This window comes from Acinonyx jubatus, chromosome B3 (genome assembly GCF_027475565.1).
Source record: "Acinonyx jubatus isolate Ajub_Pintada_27869175 chromosome B3, VMU_Ajub_asm_v1.0, whole genome shotgun sequence".
Classification (NCBI taxonomy): Eukaryota; Metazoa; Chordata; class Mammalia; order Carnivora; family Felidae; genus Acinonyx; species Acinonyx jubatus.
In genome coordinates, this window is record NC_069386.1 from 100,711,763 (window position 1) to 100,731,051 (window position 19,289).

A 19,289-nucleotide genomic window follows, 5' to 3' on the forward strand; every position below is an offset into this window, starting at 1 on the left:
GCTCTTAAATACAGAGAACACATTAGGGTTCCAGAACACATGAGGGTTGCTGGAAGGGAGGTGGGGGCGGGGGTGGTGGGCTGAATGGGAGATGGGCATTATTAAGGAGGGCATTTTTAGGGATGAGCACTGGGTGACATATGTAAGATGAATCCTGGGGTTCTACTCCTGAAACCCAGACTGCACTGTATGTTAACTGACTTGGATTTAAATGTAATAGATAGATAGATAGATAGATAGATAGATAGATAGAAATCAACTGGTATCACTAATCCTCAGGATTCTGTGCTGAAGGACTGAGACAGGGAGTGATCAATTTATGAATAATGTGTTCAGTGCCCGTATGTGTATTAGACTCTCAAGAAGTATTATGAATTGCATGAATTTAGTTTTACCTATCTTAAAACAGTTTTTAATAAAAAGCATTGTGGAAAAAAAAAAAAAGGTGAACACGTTGGCCAATGAGAAAACAAAGGATATCCCCACCCCTCTTTTCAAGGGATGTCTTTTTCTCTCCCGAACAGAGCAAGTGAAATTTCAAACACCCTTACCCAATCAGGTGCAGTACTTTTATGTTATGATTGCTTTTCACCCTCAAATCCCAGGTGTTTTTTTCTCCACTCACAGAATTCAGCCTACAACTCCATACAGTTTGAAACTAATGCAACACTGTGTGTCAACTCTACTGGAATTAAAAAATAAAGCTACATACACTTGAATTGCTGCTGTAGTTTGAGGCAGCTCAAGAAAATAATACAAAAATCAAATATTCGGATTTTCCTTTCTCTTTTTAAGTTTATTTATTTTGAGAGAGAGAAAAGAGAGAGAGAGAGAGAGAGAGAGAGAATCTCAAGCAGGCTCCTCACTGCCAGTAAGGAGCCCCACGTGGGGCTCTAACTCACCAACCACGAGATCATGACCTGAGCGGAAGTCAAGAGTCAGAAGCCCCGACTGTGCCACCCAGGCGCCTCCCCAAGAGTTTCCTTTCTTGAAATCATTAATTTTCAATGCTTCAGCTTTCATAAGAACTTCATGTGTAGGATGGTTCTATAAATATAATTGACACTTTCTATGTAAGATATTTCAAAATGTGCAGGAGACACACATAAAATATGTCTTTCCTGTTCGACTATACTCTCTGAGAGCAGGAATTTTAATTGCTCATCTTTGTGTCTCTGTACCAAGCTCATAGATGATCAACAAAATTCATTGGTGAATGAAACTGCCTTCAAAATGGAGCATGCGAACTTGTACCCCAATGTTTATAGCAGCACTCTCAACAATAGCCAAATTATGGAAAGAGCCTAAATGTCCATCAACTGATGAATGGATAAAGAAATTGTGGTTTATATACACAATGGAGTACTACAGGGCAATGAGAAAGAACGAAATATGGCCCTTTGTAGCAACGTGGATGGAACTGGAGAGTGTGATGCTAAGTGAAATAAGCCATACAGAGAAAGACAGATACCATATGTGTTCACTCTTATGTGGATCCTGAGAAACTTAACAGAAACCCATGGAGAAGGGGAAGGAAAAAAAAAAAAAGAGGTTAGAGTGGGAGAGAGCCAAAGCATAAGAGACTCTTAAAAACTGAGAACAAACTGAGGGTTGATGGGGGGTGGGAGGGAGGGGAGGGTGGGTGATGGGTATTGAGGAGGGCACCTTTTGGGATGAGCACTGGGTGTTGTATGGAAACCAATTTGACAATATATTTCATATATTGAAAAAAAAATGGAGCATGCGAAGCACATTATGGCTCTATCAGATCACAATAGAAATCTTACGGAATTTCTAATCAAGAATATAGGAAACGTTTTGATAAAGTTGAATTTTATATAATGGTTTATAATGGCATGTAATTTTGTTACGATTATGCCTACAAAAAATGTTTGGCACGATACCTGCCTTGTAGCTGAAATACTAGCTCTTGGTTTTGTTATCAGACTCTTATGTAATGAATCGTGTTCTCCCTCAGAGTCATATGTCAAAGCCCTAATCCAACATGACTGTTGTCCTTATAAGAAGAGAGACACCAGGGATGCATGTGCACAGAGAAAAATGCCATGTGAGGACATGGTGAGAAGGCAGCTATCTACAAGCTGAAGAGAGAGGCCTCAGGAAACCAAACATGCTGACACCTTGATCTTGGATATCCAGCCTCCAGAACTGTGGGAGAGTTGATTTCTGTTGTTTAAGCCACTCAGTTGGTGCTATTTTGCTATGACAGCCATAGCAAACTAATACATAGAATTATAAAGGGTCTCATCATATGTGGTAGGCAGACTTCTGAGATGGCTCCCCAAATTCCCAGCCCCTGATGCATACAGTTTCTCCCAGTTATTGAAACACCAATTTACTGTGCCATTGTGAAGGGATTTTGCAGATCTAATTAAGGTCCTAAATCAGTCAACTTGAAGAAAGACTATCCTGGGTGAGCCTGTCCCAATCAGGTGAGACTTGATAAGGAACTAGGAGTGTGGGAGACTCAAAGCTTGAGAAGGTTTTACTATGAGGGAGGTTCTCCGTTTCTGGCTCTGGAAATGACTGGAGATATGTCTCAATGAAGGTGGGTGACCTGTATGAACTGAGAGTGGCCCAGAGTTGACAGCCAGCAAGGAAATGGAGATCTCCTCCTCTAGCTGCAAGGAACTGAATTTGGCCAACAAGAAAGAAAGGAATCCCTGAAAGGAATTCAGCCTGGTCAAGATCTTCATTTCAGCCCTGGAAGCCCTGAGCAGAGAATCCAGTAATGCTGGGCCCAGACTTCTGACCTATACAACCGTGGACTTATGCATGGTGTTGTTTTAAGCCACAAAACTTGTGATACATCATAAATTATAAATAAGAAGTAGGGACACAGATTTGCAGTGATCTGCAGTGGTAAATGGTAAAGCAAACGAATACAATGTTAACAATAAGCAAATTTGGGTAAGGAGTACATGAGTGTTCTTGTACTACTTTTATTTTATTTTTGAAATTGCTTCTGAATAAAGTTTCAGAATAAAACAGGCATGACTGTTGGGTGGATGTTTTTAGTTGTTTCATTGAGAGTTAATTTATCCAAAATCTTAAATTGTATTTCTGAGAATCAAAGATTGATATGGTTTGATTAAATAATAATTAAATGCTAGCACTCACTGAACTCTTATTATGTGCCAAACACTATTCTTAGTGTTTCAGACATGAACACATTTAAACATTACCACACTCTTTTTAGGTAAGTACTCTTTTATCCACACTTACAGTTGAAGATACAGAGGCACAGAGAGGGAGGTAACTTGTCCCTGATAACACAGCTCTATTCAGAGTATTTGACTCTTGAGCCTCATGCTATGTGTTGTTCCCCACCAAAGTCTACATATGCCATTTCAAATTAGTAGTTTGTTTCATTTGAACTGTGTTTGTTGATCAGCTTGATTCTGATTTTTTTCTTCAGATTTTTATATTTTTTACTTTGGCAAAAAAAGATAAAGGAAAACAAAATAACCTTATTCAAGTTATTCTTTCTTAATTTACTGTTGTGAACATTAAATGAATTAATGGGAGTATGTGTAAGCTTTTAGCAAGCACTCAGAAAGTATAAAATACTGTTTTGTTGTTGTTTGTTTTAATTTTTTTAAGTTTATTTTGAGAGAGAGAGAGAGAGAGAGAGAGAGAGAGACTGCGTGGGAGGGGCAGAGACAGAAGGAGAATTGCAAGTAGGCTCCAAATGTCACGGCAGAGCCTGATGAAGGGCTTGAACTCACGAACCGCGAGATCATGACCTGAGCTGAAATTAAGAGTTGGTCATCCAACTGACTGAGCCAAACAGGCCCCCCTGAATTATTGTTCTTAAAAAAAATTTGTTTAATGTTTATTTATTTTTGAGAGAGAAAGAGTGTGAATGGGGGAGGTGTGGAGAGAGAGGAAGACACAAAATCTGAAGCAGGCTCTAGGCTCTGAGCTGTCAGCACAGAGCCTGATGAGGGGCTCGAACCCACGAACTGTGGTATCATGACCTGCGCTGAAGTTGGAGGCTTAACTGACTGAGCCACCCAGGGGCCACTAAAGTATTGTTTTTAACGTCTTCAAGAGAGTAATGTCAAGACTTAGATGGCTCATGCCAATAGCTATGAAGAATATTTAAGAGAGGTCAACTCTGGAGAGTAGGCCTTTAACTTTTATTTTAATAGGCCCTGTCCTTCATCATTGAAAATATTAAAATGAACCAATATCCCACATTAAATGTAATTTATAAATCTCTAAGAGTTGAGTTGCTTATGACCAGTTGATATGTCCCATTTTGCAGACATTTAATCAGATTTACTAATTTAATTTTGGAATTTAAAAACATTTTGGAGCCAATAAATTCATCTCATCTCTCAAACAATCAAGAGCACTGGGCCTCTAAAATGCAATCGCCCTTTTGGGTGCCTGGGTGACTCGGTGGGTAAAATCGTCTGACTCTTGGTTTCAGCTCAGGTCATGATCTCACAGTTTGTGAGTTGGAGCCCTGTGCAGTGCTCTGTGCTGACGGGTTGGATGGATCCTGCTTTGGGATTCTCTGTCTCCATCTCTCTCTGCCCCTTCTCCGCTCATCCTCTCTCTCTCTCTCAAAATAAATAAATAAACATAAAAAAATACAATGCAGGGGTGCCTGGGTGGCTCAGTCGGTTAAGCGTCCGACTTCAGCTCAGGTCATGATCTCGCGGTCTGTGAGTTCGAGCCCCACGTCGGGCTCTGTGCTGACAGCTCAGAGCCTGGAGCCTGTTTCAGATTCTGTGTCTCCCTCTCTCTGACCCTCCCCCGTTCATGCTCTGTCTCTCTCTGTCTCAAAAAGAAATAAACGTTAAAAAAAATTAAAAAAAAATACAATGCAATCGCCCCTATTGGGGCCAGATTATTTATTCTCTGACAGGAAGAAGATGGAATTTCAGGGCTGAAGGGATGTTGGGAAACATTGTTTCACTACGGGGCGTTCTTTTCTCTCCGTAGATATCTTCTGGTTGGGGAGCAAACAACTTTTGGAATCAGGTAACAAAAGGGGTCCATGCATCCCCTAGCTGTTAAAATAAAAAGTGGATATGTCTCTGTGGCAGAAGACCAAGGGATACTTCCAAAATATAGGATTAGTCACTGTACCAATTAACGCAAATGCATTTGCACATATTTATACAAGGAGATTCAACCTAACTGTGGCTAAACCAACCGAAAGTGCTTGTACAGTAATCCACATTCATGCTATCTTGATGGGTGTTATATGTGAGAAGCAATTTTGCTACCTAGGAAAAATCTGAAAAACAAGGATTTTCATAAATGTTTTTAGGTTTCTTGAAGCCATGTTAGGAGAGAACATTTTTGATCTGTGGCAATTTTTCTAGATGCAGCCTTCTTTTTGTCTTAGGACCTGTGGAGGTTTATTGCAATTAATCTCTACATTGAGCTGTAAGTTTCCTGACAGGGATGTTATACACGAGAATGTGAAAGTGCACCAGAGCATTGCTTAAGGTCATTTTGAGGTCAAAACTTAGTGACTTTTTATCCTTTCGGTCATCATTTGAAATAAAAAGATCCCACAATAACCCAGCCTTCCCCTTCTCATTGGATACGCAGCATCAATGCCAGCGTTTGGGAAGGAGCCTGTGTGATGGCTTAATCAAGGAGGTGATGAAGCATTGTCACAAACAGCCTTCTTAGTCACCCCAGCCGCAGCTCACCGTTCTCAGTCCCCTGAAAATCTTGAATGATAACGTCACCACTGTTCCCCCTTAATGACACTCGTGCATTTCTTCTCAGGTGGTACTGTGCACCGAATGTAAAAGAGACCTGCTGTATTGTCATTTTCCCAGGAAAATGGCTCGATCTCATGTAAAATTAAAGCCAAGAACTAAAATTTCACAAGTTCCTTTTCTCGTTTTGATGAATCCTTATTCTTTTCTCTCTGTATGGACATCTACCGTGAGAGGGTTTCTACAATAAAGAACACGTTATTTTTAAAAGCATATTGTAAATAAGAAGGATTATTTATGGGCACACTTTTGGCAGTTGTTCCATGAAAATGGAACGGAGTCCATCAGCACTGAGTCTGGGCAGGAGAGAGTTGCTTTACCATTTGTCAAACTGAATTCATCCAGGGCAGTCCCATCCCAGAGGACGACTGCCGGCCCCCTGCCATGCACAGCAGCTCAGGGTTTACAGAATTTGCTCAGCAAAGTACATATACGGATTTCGGCTTCAGTCTTCTCACTGAACTAAACTTTGTACGTGCCTGCACTTGTATACTACATAATCAGAGTCAAGTTGGGAGTGAATTTCCAATACCGTCTTCCCCACCCCGAGAATTAACATTTAAAATCTTAATTCTGATAGGCATTCTCAGGAAACTTGGAACACGTTTGCATTTATTAGGTAAAAAAGTAAACTTCTGAGATCGCGGCTCTTTGCTCATCTGTGAATGCCCGGCCTCTATGTTTCTAACCTGGGAAATGCAAGGAGACTGTTATTTTCTTCAGTACTTCCGTGTCAAGTGGGCCTCATTTTTGCAGTTGTGGAGAGAGAAAATCTGCCTTTCCTATTGAGCAGATGCATATTAGGAGGCAGGGAGTACGGTGTGTTAAGAGCCAGAATTTGAGAGTTAGAACTTTGTTCAAATCTTTGCCTAATCACGCACAAGGATTGTGACTCTAGGCAGGTTACTCGACATCTGCTAACATCACTTTCTCCCCCTGTGAAATGGAGCTAACCCTAAAGTCATGGTAAGTATTACATGAGAGATACTCAGTAGAGCACGGAGTACAGTGCCCGGTCAGTGTGGTGGGGTTGCTAGAATATTACCTGCAGCCACGTGGGGGTGACTTCTAGCCCTCATTTGTAATAGTGAAAATCTTCTGGAAAACTTCAGAGGATTCTAAAACAAAAGTCAGAACCATACGTCAAGAGACTTTAGAAGGCAACTTTATAAGGTAGCCCCTGGGATTCTGTGGGGGAGAGAATGCTGTGGGTGCAGTTGCACTGAAAGCTTCCACAGCCCCTGAGAGGCCCTCGAGGGGAGCAACCTTTGGGAGCAAGCTGGAGGCTGAGGTGAGTCAGCACACCTACCCAGTTCCTGAGAGAAGGCTCCCTAGGGCCACTGAGTCACTCCTCCCTTAAACCAGGAGTCAGCCCCTCCTCCACCCTTTTTTTCTTTCTATTTCAGAGTGAAGTTAATGCTAAGAGGTATAATGGGAATAATAAAATATAATTACCATGATGACAAATCTGCAAACGATGTTCCTTGTGAAAATGAATTCTCCTCTGGATATGCTGTGCTTCCTCAGAAAGGCCACTGAGTGGTGTCTCTGCAAGTTGTGCTTCGTGTAAGTCTGAGGCAGTAACTGTTGGCAGAAATGTCTTAGCAGTGACCAAGAAGAGACTCTCTGTCTTTGGGGACGATACCACTGCTGACAGAGAATTGGGCAGGGGACTCATTCCCTTTGGAACATTTCCAGACAGGTGTCTGCGTTGAGCATTTTATTTCAAGACAAGTTATCTGTCATCCCCCCATACCATGGTCACTCATCCAATACTCTGTGCAAGGCCCTCCTTAGACACCATAAACGATGCAGAGATTTCAGTCTTTTTTCTTTTTAATGTTTATTTATTTATTTTTGAGACAGAGAGTGAGATAGAGAGTGAGCAGGCGAGGAGAAGAGGGAGAAGGAGACAGAATCCCAAGCAGGCTTCATGCTGTCACCACAGAGCCCGATGTGGGGCTCAAACCCCCGAACTGTGAGATTATGACCTGAGCTGAAACCAAGAGTTGGACGCTTAACTGACTGAACCACCCAGGTGCCCCAGAGATGCCAGTCTTTATAAGCAACTTACAACATGGTAAGGAAGACGATAGCAACAATAATAATAAGGATAGTGATAATAACGGCACTCAGTGATGATTTACTTAGCCCAGGTACTCTTCAAGTTCCTTGAAACCCCTTTTTTATCAAAACAATGCTGTAAGTAGGTGTAATGATCATCTCAGTTTCAAAGATGAGGGGACTGAGGCCTGGGGAGGTTAGGGAACACACTCAAAGGTGAGCCCTACATACAAACACACAATAACACCAAGCAGAATTCAGTTCAATGTCCTGGCAGTTTATGGGAGGGAAAGATCACTTCCTGTGCATGGGCATCAGGGCATACTTCCAGAGGAGGTAGGAGAAACAAAGTCTTGAAGGGTGTAGGGCGTTGAATTGTGGCCCCTCCAAAAGACACGCCCTCCCCAAACCTGTGAATGTGACCTTATTTGAAAAAGTTATTGTAGGGGCGCCTGGGTGGGGCAGTCGGTTAAGCGACCGACTTCAGCCAGGTCACGATCTCGCGGTCCGTGAGTTCGAGCCCCGCGTCAGGCTTTGGGCTGATGGCTCAGAGCCTGGAGCCTGTTTCCGATTCTGTGTCTCCCTCTCTCTCTGCCCCTCCCCCGTTCATGCTCTGTCTCTCTCTGTCCCAAAAATAAATAAATGTTGAAAAAAAAATTAAAAAAAAAAAAAAAGAAAAAGTTATTGTAGATGTAATTATGTTAAGGAACTCAAAATGAGGTCACCCTGGACTGAGGGTGGGGCCTAAAGCCAATGATAGGTGTCCTTATAAAAGGACAGAGGGAGATGCCAGGCTCAGACACACAAAGAGAAGGCCACATGAAGCTGGAGGGCAGAGATTGACAGCTCTAAGCCGAGAAACGCCAAGGATACGGGCAGGCATCGAAAACTACGAGCGAGGCAGGGAACAGATTCTCTCTCAGAGCCTCCTGCAAGAACGAACCTTGCCAGCACCTTGGTTTTGGACTTGTGGCTTCCAGGACCGTGAGAAAATTAATTTCTATTGTTTTAAGCCACCCAGTGTGTGGTAATTTGTTATGGCAGCCCTGGGGATGTGAGGGTGTGCGAGAACTGCTCCGAAACGCTGGCTCGAGCAAAGACAGCAAAACGAAAAAATACGGAGGTTTGAGTGTCTGTTTTGGTTTGCCTGAAGCACAAGGACCCTGAAAGGGAGCTAGCTTTCTGAGGCAAAGGTCACATGATGGAGGCTTTGAATGTCAGGTTAGGAAATCTAGATAGATTTTCCTTGATGAGCAATAAGGAACTTGATGAGTGCTGCATATTTAGAGAATCAAGGTGTCCCTGAGCTAGCAGGAGGTAATGTGGGCCTGAATTAGCGCAAGGGCAGTGGGAATGAAGAGAAGGGACAGAGGGAAAGTATCTTGTAGGAATCTAAGACACTTGGCAATCAGCAGATTCTCAATCTGACTCCTAAGTAGCTTGATTCATATTTTACCTGCTATTGTTTATGCATCTTTGTCTTCTGGGGATGCCGAACACCCACACTTTAAATGAGCTATCCTAAGTCTTTTGGCTGCCTGTCAAGTTGGATTATTAACTTGTCCTGGCTTTCTGGCAGTCAAGCTGTGCTCCATGTAGACGACTTTCTTTCCTGGAATCTTAGGGAACCTTTCTTTTGCCTTCTCTGCCCTATTCCTCCTATGTGAGCTATGCCTTTAGAAACAGCTTCAGTACCCTTAGTCACCTCTTCTTGGCTCCTGTTCTGCCTGAGCTGGGCATAGGAGGCAGGGTTTCAGGGCCCACGCTGGCCTCACTCCAGCATTCTGTTACAGATCCCGTCTTAACATTTGATGCTAAGGGTGATGTAGAGGCGGCATTGATCAAGCTGTGACATCTGGAACAGATCTTCCAGTCATGTCAGAAGTTGGACATTGCCAGTGCCCTGGAGACCTTTAATGTGGTCTGAACCTTCAACCCTCATTAGCATCATATTCCTTTCGATAGTTTCCCCAAATCACACTGACTCTCTTCATCTGGCTTTAGAATCCGGAACGAATGAAAGGGGAAGAAGAGGAACCAGCCTTTACCCAGGGCTTACTTATCGTGTGAGGCGCTTTGCCTATGTTATCTCATCTCTTCTTCATGTCAGAACCATGAGGCGGGTGCTATTATCCTCTTTTTACAGATGATAAAATGAAAGCTCAAAGCAATTAGGTCACACGGTGAGTGGTGCTGCCAGGATTCGACCTTGGGACTTTCCCAGATACCACACTGCCTCCTACGTAGGAGATTATTTTTTGTCAGCTACTAAAATGGTAGAATTCAGTTTCTGGCATATGTGCAGGATTTCCCTGATGCATGCTGCCTTTTCACTTTGTGACATGATTTTGGATCATCATGTCTCCCCTGGTCCCTCCTAGAGCCCAGGCACTGACCTAGCACTTCCTGGACATCGGCTTCAAGAATGTTTGAGAATTTTCTAGGCTGATAAACTTGGGCTGTTTCCCAAAGGAAACTAAAGTGTGTTTTAGCATCAGGTTACAGTCTGCAGTTGTCTGGTTGCATCTCTAGGTGTCATTGTATGGGAAAGGATGAGTAAAATGGGTCCTCTTATGTAGCCTTGATCTCTATGTTGGTTCAGGGAAAAGAAATGGCCTGGATATAACATCACGGTGGTACTGCCTGCAATACCTGTGACGCTAGGACCCCTGTTCCAGCTCTCTAGTTTCCAGACCCAGGCCGATATCCTCAGGACCCAAGACCCACCACTCTAACCCCACCTGTCTTCATGCTGCCTTTGTCCCACCTTTCTCCTGCTCACTCCCAGGAGGTACTTCTCCCTTCTCTCTGCAATTCAATCCTAAACTTTGCTCGTAGCTCAGCCCCACATCCCTAAGCCTCTCCTGGCCTGCTTTCCATCACTTTGCTTCTGTGGTGTTGCTCCCAGCTTTCTTTCTGATTCTGGGTCTGTGCATTCTCTCTTTAATTGACTATATAGCCTCTTAGAGTAGGGAGTTCAGTTTTCCTTTTGGCCTCGCGGTGCCTGGCAGAATGCTGGGCATTCAATGGGGGCGTTAATAATACAGATTGCATCTGTAACTTGCAGACACATTTCTAGAACACAGATTACCTTATAAAATCTGCATTACTTTCCTCACTGGGGACAGAATAAAGTGCAATTCCTGAGCATGGAATTAACCCCCCCCCCCAAAAAAAGGAGCAAAATATAAAACAAAACTCCCCATCTTTAGTTTCCAAACTATTCTTTCTTCCAGGCTCTAAGCACTGGGTTATCATTGCTCTTACCATTCCCTCACCTGGAAATATCATTTCCAGATTTTCTGCCCTGGAAATTCTTCCTACCCTTCAGAGGCCACCTTCTATGTGGAGCCCTCCTTGATCTCCCAAGACACAGTGAAGAGAGTTTTTCTTCTGAATGCCTGTACCATGTCATGTTCGCCCAGTTTGGCCTGAGTTTTATTTAACTTTGTCCTGTATCTCCTTGTTTCCGTCCCTTCTGGATTGCACTCTGCCTGAGGAGCAGAAGGCAAAGTTGTTGACTCACCTTTGCATCCAATTAATGCCTAACGTAGGATGAGCAGCCTTTCGTTAAGGCTGGCTGTGCTCGGTGTAATTCCTGTCTGATAGGAATCAGTAGCAGCTCTAATGCTTTTCAGCAGCTTGCTGGCCTGGAGAGGAGCTAGAAGGGGAGCTAAAACCTAGCAGGGAATGTACCTGCTCCTTCTTCTTTCACATCCTCCCTGGTGGCAGAGACAGGGTTCTTAGGTCTCCATCTTTGATGCTTAGCTGGCCTTCCTTAGCAACCTCTCCCTGCTAGGGAAGAAACGGAAATCGTCCCCAAATCAAGTGCACACGTTGCATCAGAGGCAGGGCAGGGCCCCTGTGTCTTATGAGTCAGCAGGCATTAAACCCAGCTCATCTCTCCCCCTTACCTCTAAAGCCCACAAAGCAGCAAACTTGTTATCGCTGCACAGGAGATAATGAGCATTAGGCCAAGGACAGGGCAGCCTGGACTGTGGCAGGGGCTGCTTTTTTTTTCAGGGATGGGGCACTGAGCCACTTTCTTTCAATCGCCTGTGACTTTTATGCTACTCACTGACGGTGAACCAGAGACACCCACTTGACATCATTAGTCGTGTGAGCCAGATGTCAGTCACTAGATGTTTCTAACTTCCCCAGCTTGCTGAGCTCCTCTGGTCCTTTGTGATTTAGTAAAAATTGTCTCAAATGCCCAGCCCTTATGCCCAGATACTTTCCAATAGCTCTGAGAATTCTAGCTGGTGAGGTGTATAGAAGGAGTCTGTGTTCCCTCTGTCACTAGTCTCTGCACTGCTTTCTTGGCCTCTGTGTTCTGCCTCCTGCACACCCTGTTCCTTCTGCAGGTAGTATCTGCTCACTGGACTCCTAACAAACCCTCAGGCCCCATTATGCCACTATTTGTGGCTGTGTGTGCCTCAGACTTCACTGAGGATTTGGGCCATGGAATGCGGGTGTGTGTGTGTGTGTGTGTGTGTGTGTGTGTGTGTACACGCATGCCTGTGCACGTGGTTTCCTAGGGCTGTTATAACGAAGTAACACAGAATGGACTAAAAAGCAACTTATTGTCACACAGGTCTAGAAGCCAGAAGTCTGAGGTCAAGGGGTCAGCAGGGCCATGCTTCCTCTGAAGGCAGGAGGGAAGGATTCATTTGCAGCCTCTCTCTTAGCTTCTGGTAGTTCCTCGGTTTATGGCAATATAATTCCTCTCTACACAGAGTGTTTTCCCTGTGTGTGGGTCTGTATCCAAATTTCTCCTTTTTTAGAGGGACACTAGTCATATGTGAACAGGGGCCCACCCTTTTCCAGTGTAACCTTGTCTTCGTTGCTACAACCCTATTTCCAAATAAGGTCACATTCTGAGGTCAGAGGTGTTAGGACTTGAGCATGTGAATTTGGAGGAGATACAGTTCAATCCATAACAGTGTGTGTGTGTCAGGGCCAGGGGTGTTACCTGACAGAATGGAAAGGCAAAACACTCGCAACTGAATATTTAATCATCTCAGGTTTTGGTTTTTTTAATGCTTGTGTGTGAGAGAGAAGAGAGAGTGAGGAGAACGTGAGCGGGGAAGGGGCTGAGAGGGGGAGAGAGAATCCCAAGCAGGCTCTATGCCATCAGTGCAGAGCCCAATGCAGGGCTTGATCCCATGACCCCATGACTGTGAGATCATGACCTGAGCTGAAATCAAGAGTAGGATGCCTAACCGACTCAGCCACCCAGGCACTCCTTAACCATCTTGGTTTTAAAAGTTCCTCAGCCATTCCATCCTCTGGGGAACTTCCTGGGGTCCTCTTCCCCCAGCCTCCTGCCATGTTGCTGGATCCCTTCTGACGTTCTTCTTGGACCTCTCCTTGCTTCTTCCTGTTTCATCCAGTTATAACTCCAAAAATTACTGTGCGTTTCTGAAGCAAAACAGTTTAACTATTTTCCTCTCTCCACAAACCCTCCAGACTTGGCCTATATAGGACCATCCTGATAACTAAAAGCCCCATTTGAGATGTTTCTCACAAAGACAGTTCTCTGGCTGAGGGGAAATTCTGTGACCAGCTCTGATAGGAACATTTTTTTATTCCCTTCATCAGTAAATGAAATGAAATTATTTATTGATCTAAATATTTTTGTCAACTAGTTTCTGTTTATATCTGAGTGCATTAAAAAGTGCTTCCCACCCAAAATGAGAAAAACAAAAAAACAGAAATAAAGGTGAACGTAGGCTGTGACTCACAGGCGAGGGATGGACAGCTTATTACTCTTCCTTCCACTACAAAACATACTGATAAATGTGATAACCTTTTTTCTGCTGGGAAAGGACACGGCTTCAGAGTCCTTCTCTATGGAATTGATTCAGGCCATTGTTAGGAGTCCAGTAGAGTTGACATGAGGAATGAAGCCCATGTGCCACCACACTTGTAGACATTGTGTGGAGGGAGTTTATGCTTCTGGTGATGGCTTCTCTCTCTGTTCACTAACAGTTGCCAGTTTGGGGAAATGAACAGAGTGTGGGGAATGTGATTTCTGCATCAGTCAGCACGAACTGGGTTATACTGTGGTCATGAACGACCCTTGAATCTTGGTACTTCTTGCTGATGTCACATGTCCTTTAGGGTCAGCAGAAGCTCTGCTGTGTCACCTTTATTCAGGGAGACAGGCTGGCAGAGCAGCCTGTATCCGGAACATTGCTGGCCTAGTGGCAGAAGGAAATAGATCCTGTTGAACCATGTGCTGACTCTTAAAGCTTCTACTTTTAAGTAATGCTTGTCACTTCCACTCACATTTCATTGGCCAAGGCTAATGTCAGTGACGTAGGCAAGAGTAATCTTCCCTCAGGAATGGAGAGCAAAGACATGAATTCAGTTTACATCAGATACCTCCTTCTTTAATGTTCTTAAATGTCACAGAAATTAAGTGAAGGAAAATGGAGACCTTTTCTATTTATCAAATTTTAATGGCTATTCTTTATTCTTCTTACTATATATGGTAGAAATCTTATTATGAGGTTTAAAGAATAGAAATACACATTAACATCAGGATCTTTCTTATTCAATATCTTTTCTGCAGCTGGGATGTAATTCGTTTTAACAGAAGGCTGCTTAACGGTCAAAATTAGGTCTATTAACACAGACCAAGATAGTAATCTTAGTGGTTAAATCTGGACTCTAATTATCCAACACAATAGTGTTGTCTTTTTTTTTAACATTTATTTATTTTTGAGAGACAGAGTGAGACAGAGCACAAGCGGGAGAGGGGCAGAGAAGACACAGGAAGAAGAAGAAGCCTGAAGAAGGCTCCAGGCTCCAAACAAGCGTTCAGCACAAACCGTGAGATCATAGCCTGAGCCAAAGTCAGTCACTCAACCAACTGAACCACCCAGGCACCCAAATAGTGTTGTCTTTTATTTACCTTCACAGTGGAATAAGATAAACCCAACAGTACTGCCTCCTGAGCCACAGCCCTCTCAACCTTTTAGAAATATGTTGTACTCTTATACATACTTACAACAGGAAAATCATCTTTTCATATTGAAATACATTAAGGCAGATATAAAAACAATGATCATATGCTGTGCAAATTATTCACTTCATCCCATTAATGTGAGAGTTTCAGCATGGGACCTAGAAAGCATCCTTGCTAAAGGATGTTTGGAAGAGCCACTGGCTTAGAAAAATGTTAATAGATGTTACACGGAGAAAGGTTTAGTAATTCAAGGGTTCAGGGAGTTCTTGGTTAAACACGGTAAACAGGTTTCTGTGATGTAAGACATCTCAGAATCTTAATGATGCATTATTAGTGCCTGAGCCATTTATCTGATAAAACTCTTCAGCACACACTGGGAAACGCTGACTCACAGCTTTCAACCAGTCCCACTGCAACCACCTTCCAACCTAACTGAAACTCCAATCCTTCCAGCACCTCTGTTTATTTTTAATCAGCAGCCCTCTGATTTCTTTACTTCCCTGTTTATCCACCTTAGACTGAATGATTCATCATTTTAGTGTCACGCTTGGCCAGTTATCTAAACCCCCTTATCTCTTACTTGTACTCAGCTGGAAAACCCCAACTGTGGATGAATCCAGCTTTCTGCTTCCTCTGAGCCCTGCTGGAGAAAGCTATAGGACCATGAACCCCAAATAGGCCCCTAATATCTGATAATCCCACCGTATTTCCTGTCAGCACACTTCTTACTCTCCCACCTTCTTGTGATACTACTTCAAACTCTTCTTACTTTCTGGATTGTATAACCACCTCTCTCCATTCCCACTGCATGCCCTACCGGCCTAGCTCCTTTACAGAGCACAGTGTGCCTGGTGTGCCCAGTCCTGCACCTCCTATAGCTGCCCTCATTCGAGACTCCTTTTCCCCTGTTGGGATGGTGGATATGTTTCTCCTCCATCAAAGGACAATCCCTCCACTTGTACTTTCATTCCCACACCCTCCCAACTTTCCAAGGACCTTATGCTATCAATTATACTTTCTTTTTTTTTTTTTTCTTTTTGAGAGAGAAAGTGCGAGCAGGGGAGAGGGCCAGAGGGGCAGAGAGAGAGAGAGGGAGAGAGAGAATCTCAAACAGGCTCCATGCTCAGCATGAGGCCTAACGCGGAGCTCCATCTCACAACTGTGAGATCATGACCTGAGCCGAAATCAAGAGTCCCACACTTGGACTGACTGAGCCACCCAGGTGCCCCTACTTTCTTTTTCGTATATACAGTCAGTCTTACTTTTCAACTGGTCTTGCTCATCAGCCATCAGCTTTTACATTTGCTTGAGTCTTTCCCATTACAGGAAGGAAGGGAGGAAGGAAGGAGGGGAGCAAGGAAAGGAGGGAGGAAGGAAGGAAGGAAGGAAGGAAGGAAGGAAGGAGGGAGGGACACAGGGAAAGAGGAAATTATATTCAACATTCTATTCTGTTCCAGCTATTGCTTCCTCTTCATGGCCAAAAATCTTGCTGTTTCCATTTCCTTTTCTCCCACTCTACTCAATCTGCTCTTATCTATTTTTTTGTATATTTTAAATTGAGATTTTAATATACAGATGGCAGTGTGCACTAGTCTTAAATGTACACAGCTCAATGAAGTTTTGCATATTCATACACCCTATGTAGCTACCACCCAGATCAAGATATAGAGAATTTCCAGGACCAAAAAGTAACAATATCCTCAGTGTTTCATAACTTGATATCTTCACTTCATAATACATCCTGTTCATTCCATGGCAAGATGTTGAGACTTTCTTGATTTCTTTACTACTGAGTAGTGCTTCATTATGTAGCTGTACCATCATTTATCAATATTCTGCAGATGGACATTTAGATTGATTCCAGTCTTTTGCTGCTCAAAATAGTGCTTCAATGAAGAGTTTTGTGGGCATCATTTCACATTTATGCCAGTGTATGTTTGGTACAGATTCTTAGAAGTGGAATTACTGAGCCAAAGGTTAAATACATTTGCAGTTTGGCTAGATATTGTCAAATTCCTCTCCACAGAGATTGTACATTAGTATTCCCTCCTGCGCTCTGGAACAGGACAACATCTGTTTTGTCACAGACTTGCTAACAATACAAGTTTAAAGTTTTTTGAATTTTATATGCTTTTTATTTTCTTGCAGCATGATTGAGATATAATTGACATAACATATACAGCACACAATTTGATGAGTTCTGCCTGTATATGTACAACTATGAAACCATCACTACAAACAAGATAATGAAGATATCCATCTCACCCCAAAGTGTCCTCATGCTCCTCTGTAATCCAACTTTTGCTCCCCAGTCCTCTCTCCAAGCCTGAGAGATCTCAACAATTTTACTTCCTATACACACGTTTTTGAGATGACAGGAGATGTGCCTCGCAACATGAGGGGGTAAGTGAAGAGAGAAGGAAATGGCATAGGGAACCCAGGAGAGAGAACGTGGAACCCTCAGCATGGGTATGACGGGAAATCCCAGTTTGTGGCCTGCTGCAATCTGTGCTGCTGGCCCCGGCGTGGAGGGCAACCAGTTTGGGTTGGGAACAGATCATAAGACTCCAGGAGAGATGAAAAGGCAATCAATCCGAAACCTGATATATCACATGTGGAGGGGAGATTCAGAGACTCAAACAGAATTTTCGGCTGAAAATCAAGCAAATGAGGAGAGAGAGATAATAAGGAAAAGTTTTGATATGCCAAGCGGCTCAACTACGAATGGCCTTTATGTTGTGACTATGATGTAAATACGGAAGTTGATCTAACCAAAATTATAGTAGGAGCTTCTCGAGGGAGTGGCAGGCAACAAGGTAGGGGTGAAAGACAGCTGAACTCTTATTTCCCACAGGATGAGCTGCAGGAGCATTCTTACAGTTGAAGGAACAAATGAAGCATGTTCTTGGTAATTCCTACACAGCCTCACAGTCTGGCTTGAGTGATAAGTCCATGGGCCCCTTTTCCTGACCACCCTCCTTCATACCTCAGGCAATCTCGTGCATACCTCTATTAGGGCACCATCATAATTTTTTATTTACTTTTCTGTATGCCCATGAGATCGTGAGCATTGTGGGGGAAGGGCAGTATTTTATAAGCCCTTGGTCTGAAGTGTTGAATTAATGTACAAACACTACAGAACATTGCAAAAACAGAACTTACCAAGGTAAGAGGAATTTAAAGAGTCTGTTTAAGAACCACAGTATATTAAAATTCAAGTCAAATCATAATGATTCTAAGACATTTACTCATTTTATTCCTGAAGCTCCAAAATACTCCATTTTCCAGGGTAGTCAACTGTCGTCATGCACATATCTCCACTTAACTCTTCAGGCTACTGTGAATTTCTCTTAATGAGATTAAGTGCTTGGGCCCTTTGATGGGAACTTTTATTTAATTTTTCTCATTCGTTAATGGAAAGGTTTTAACATTCACATTTCTATTACCTCCTGCTGGGATAATTTCATAAGCCCTAGTTATCTCATTAGGAGTAAGAAACCACTATTTCCAGGAAACGTTATGGGATATTACATTGTGGTTAACAGTGCAGGTGTGTATTATTTTTAAAACTCAGTATCAAACAAGTTAATTGAAAAAAAATGTATTCTTTTTGCTGGAGGTAGAGAGAAATGGAAAAGGGAAGTTAGAGGGTGATTAATAAAAATAATATTCTTTTTGCAGAACAATTTCCTGTACATTATAAGCTCCCTGAATGTTTTTAAAACACAATTCAGTTTGCCACAATTTGGCTTAAACACAGATTTTTTTTTTCTAGGAGCACATCTATAACGTAAACACGTCCATCTGTTTTCCTAAAACTACAATATTGGAGCTGTATGCTCCAAATGACAAAGGGATCGAGGAGGCACCTTTGACCATTACACACAATGACCCAACTGGAAAATTCTCAGTGCCTATCTTCAAAGCTCAGTGATTTGCCTCATGCCCACGGGGAGGAATGCTTCTACCAGCAGACACAACAATGGCTCTAATGGATTGGAAGGTGAGGTTTCCACATGCCACTGAGCAAACAGACCAAAAAAAAAAAAAAAAGACCGTTTATAACATTTATGGGATGATTGTGCCCGCCTCCTGAAGAGAAATGGAATTGCTGTGGAAAACAAGGACATGAGCCCCCCGGCTTTCTCTGAAGGAAAAACTTGCCACCGTGCTAGGAGCAGTATAGTTAGCAGACAGCTTCCAACTATCAGGTCCTCCCAACTATCAGCAGAGAGCCAGCTCGCCTGTGGCCACATCGTTCCTGGAATAGCCGGTGACAGAGCTGTGTGGCAATGCTCTTTCCAGAGCTCCCCACCAGGCTGGCATTAGGTTTGTGCTGCAGTGTGATTCTTGGGCTCAATTCTGCTTCTGCTCTCTTAACATCACGGGTGTTGATCCCCTAACAAACACCTTGCACCCCAGGCTCTACCTCAGTATCTGCTTCCAGATAATCCAATCGGCACACCTGGCTCACGGTGAAG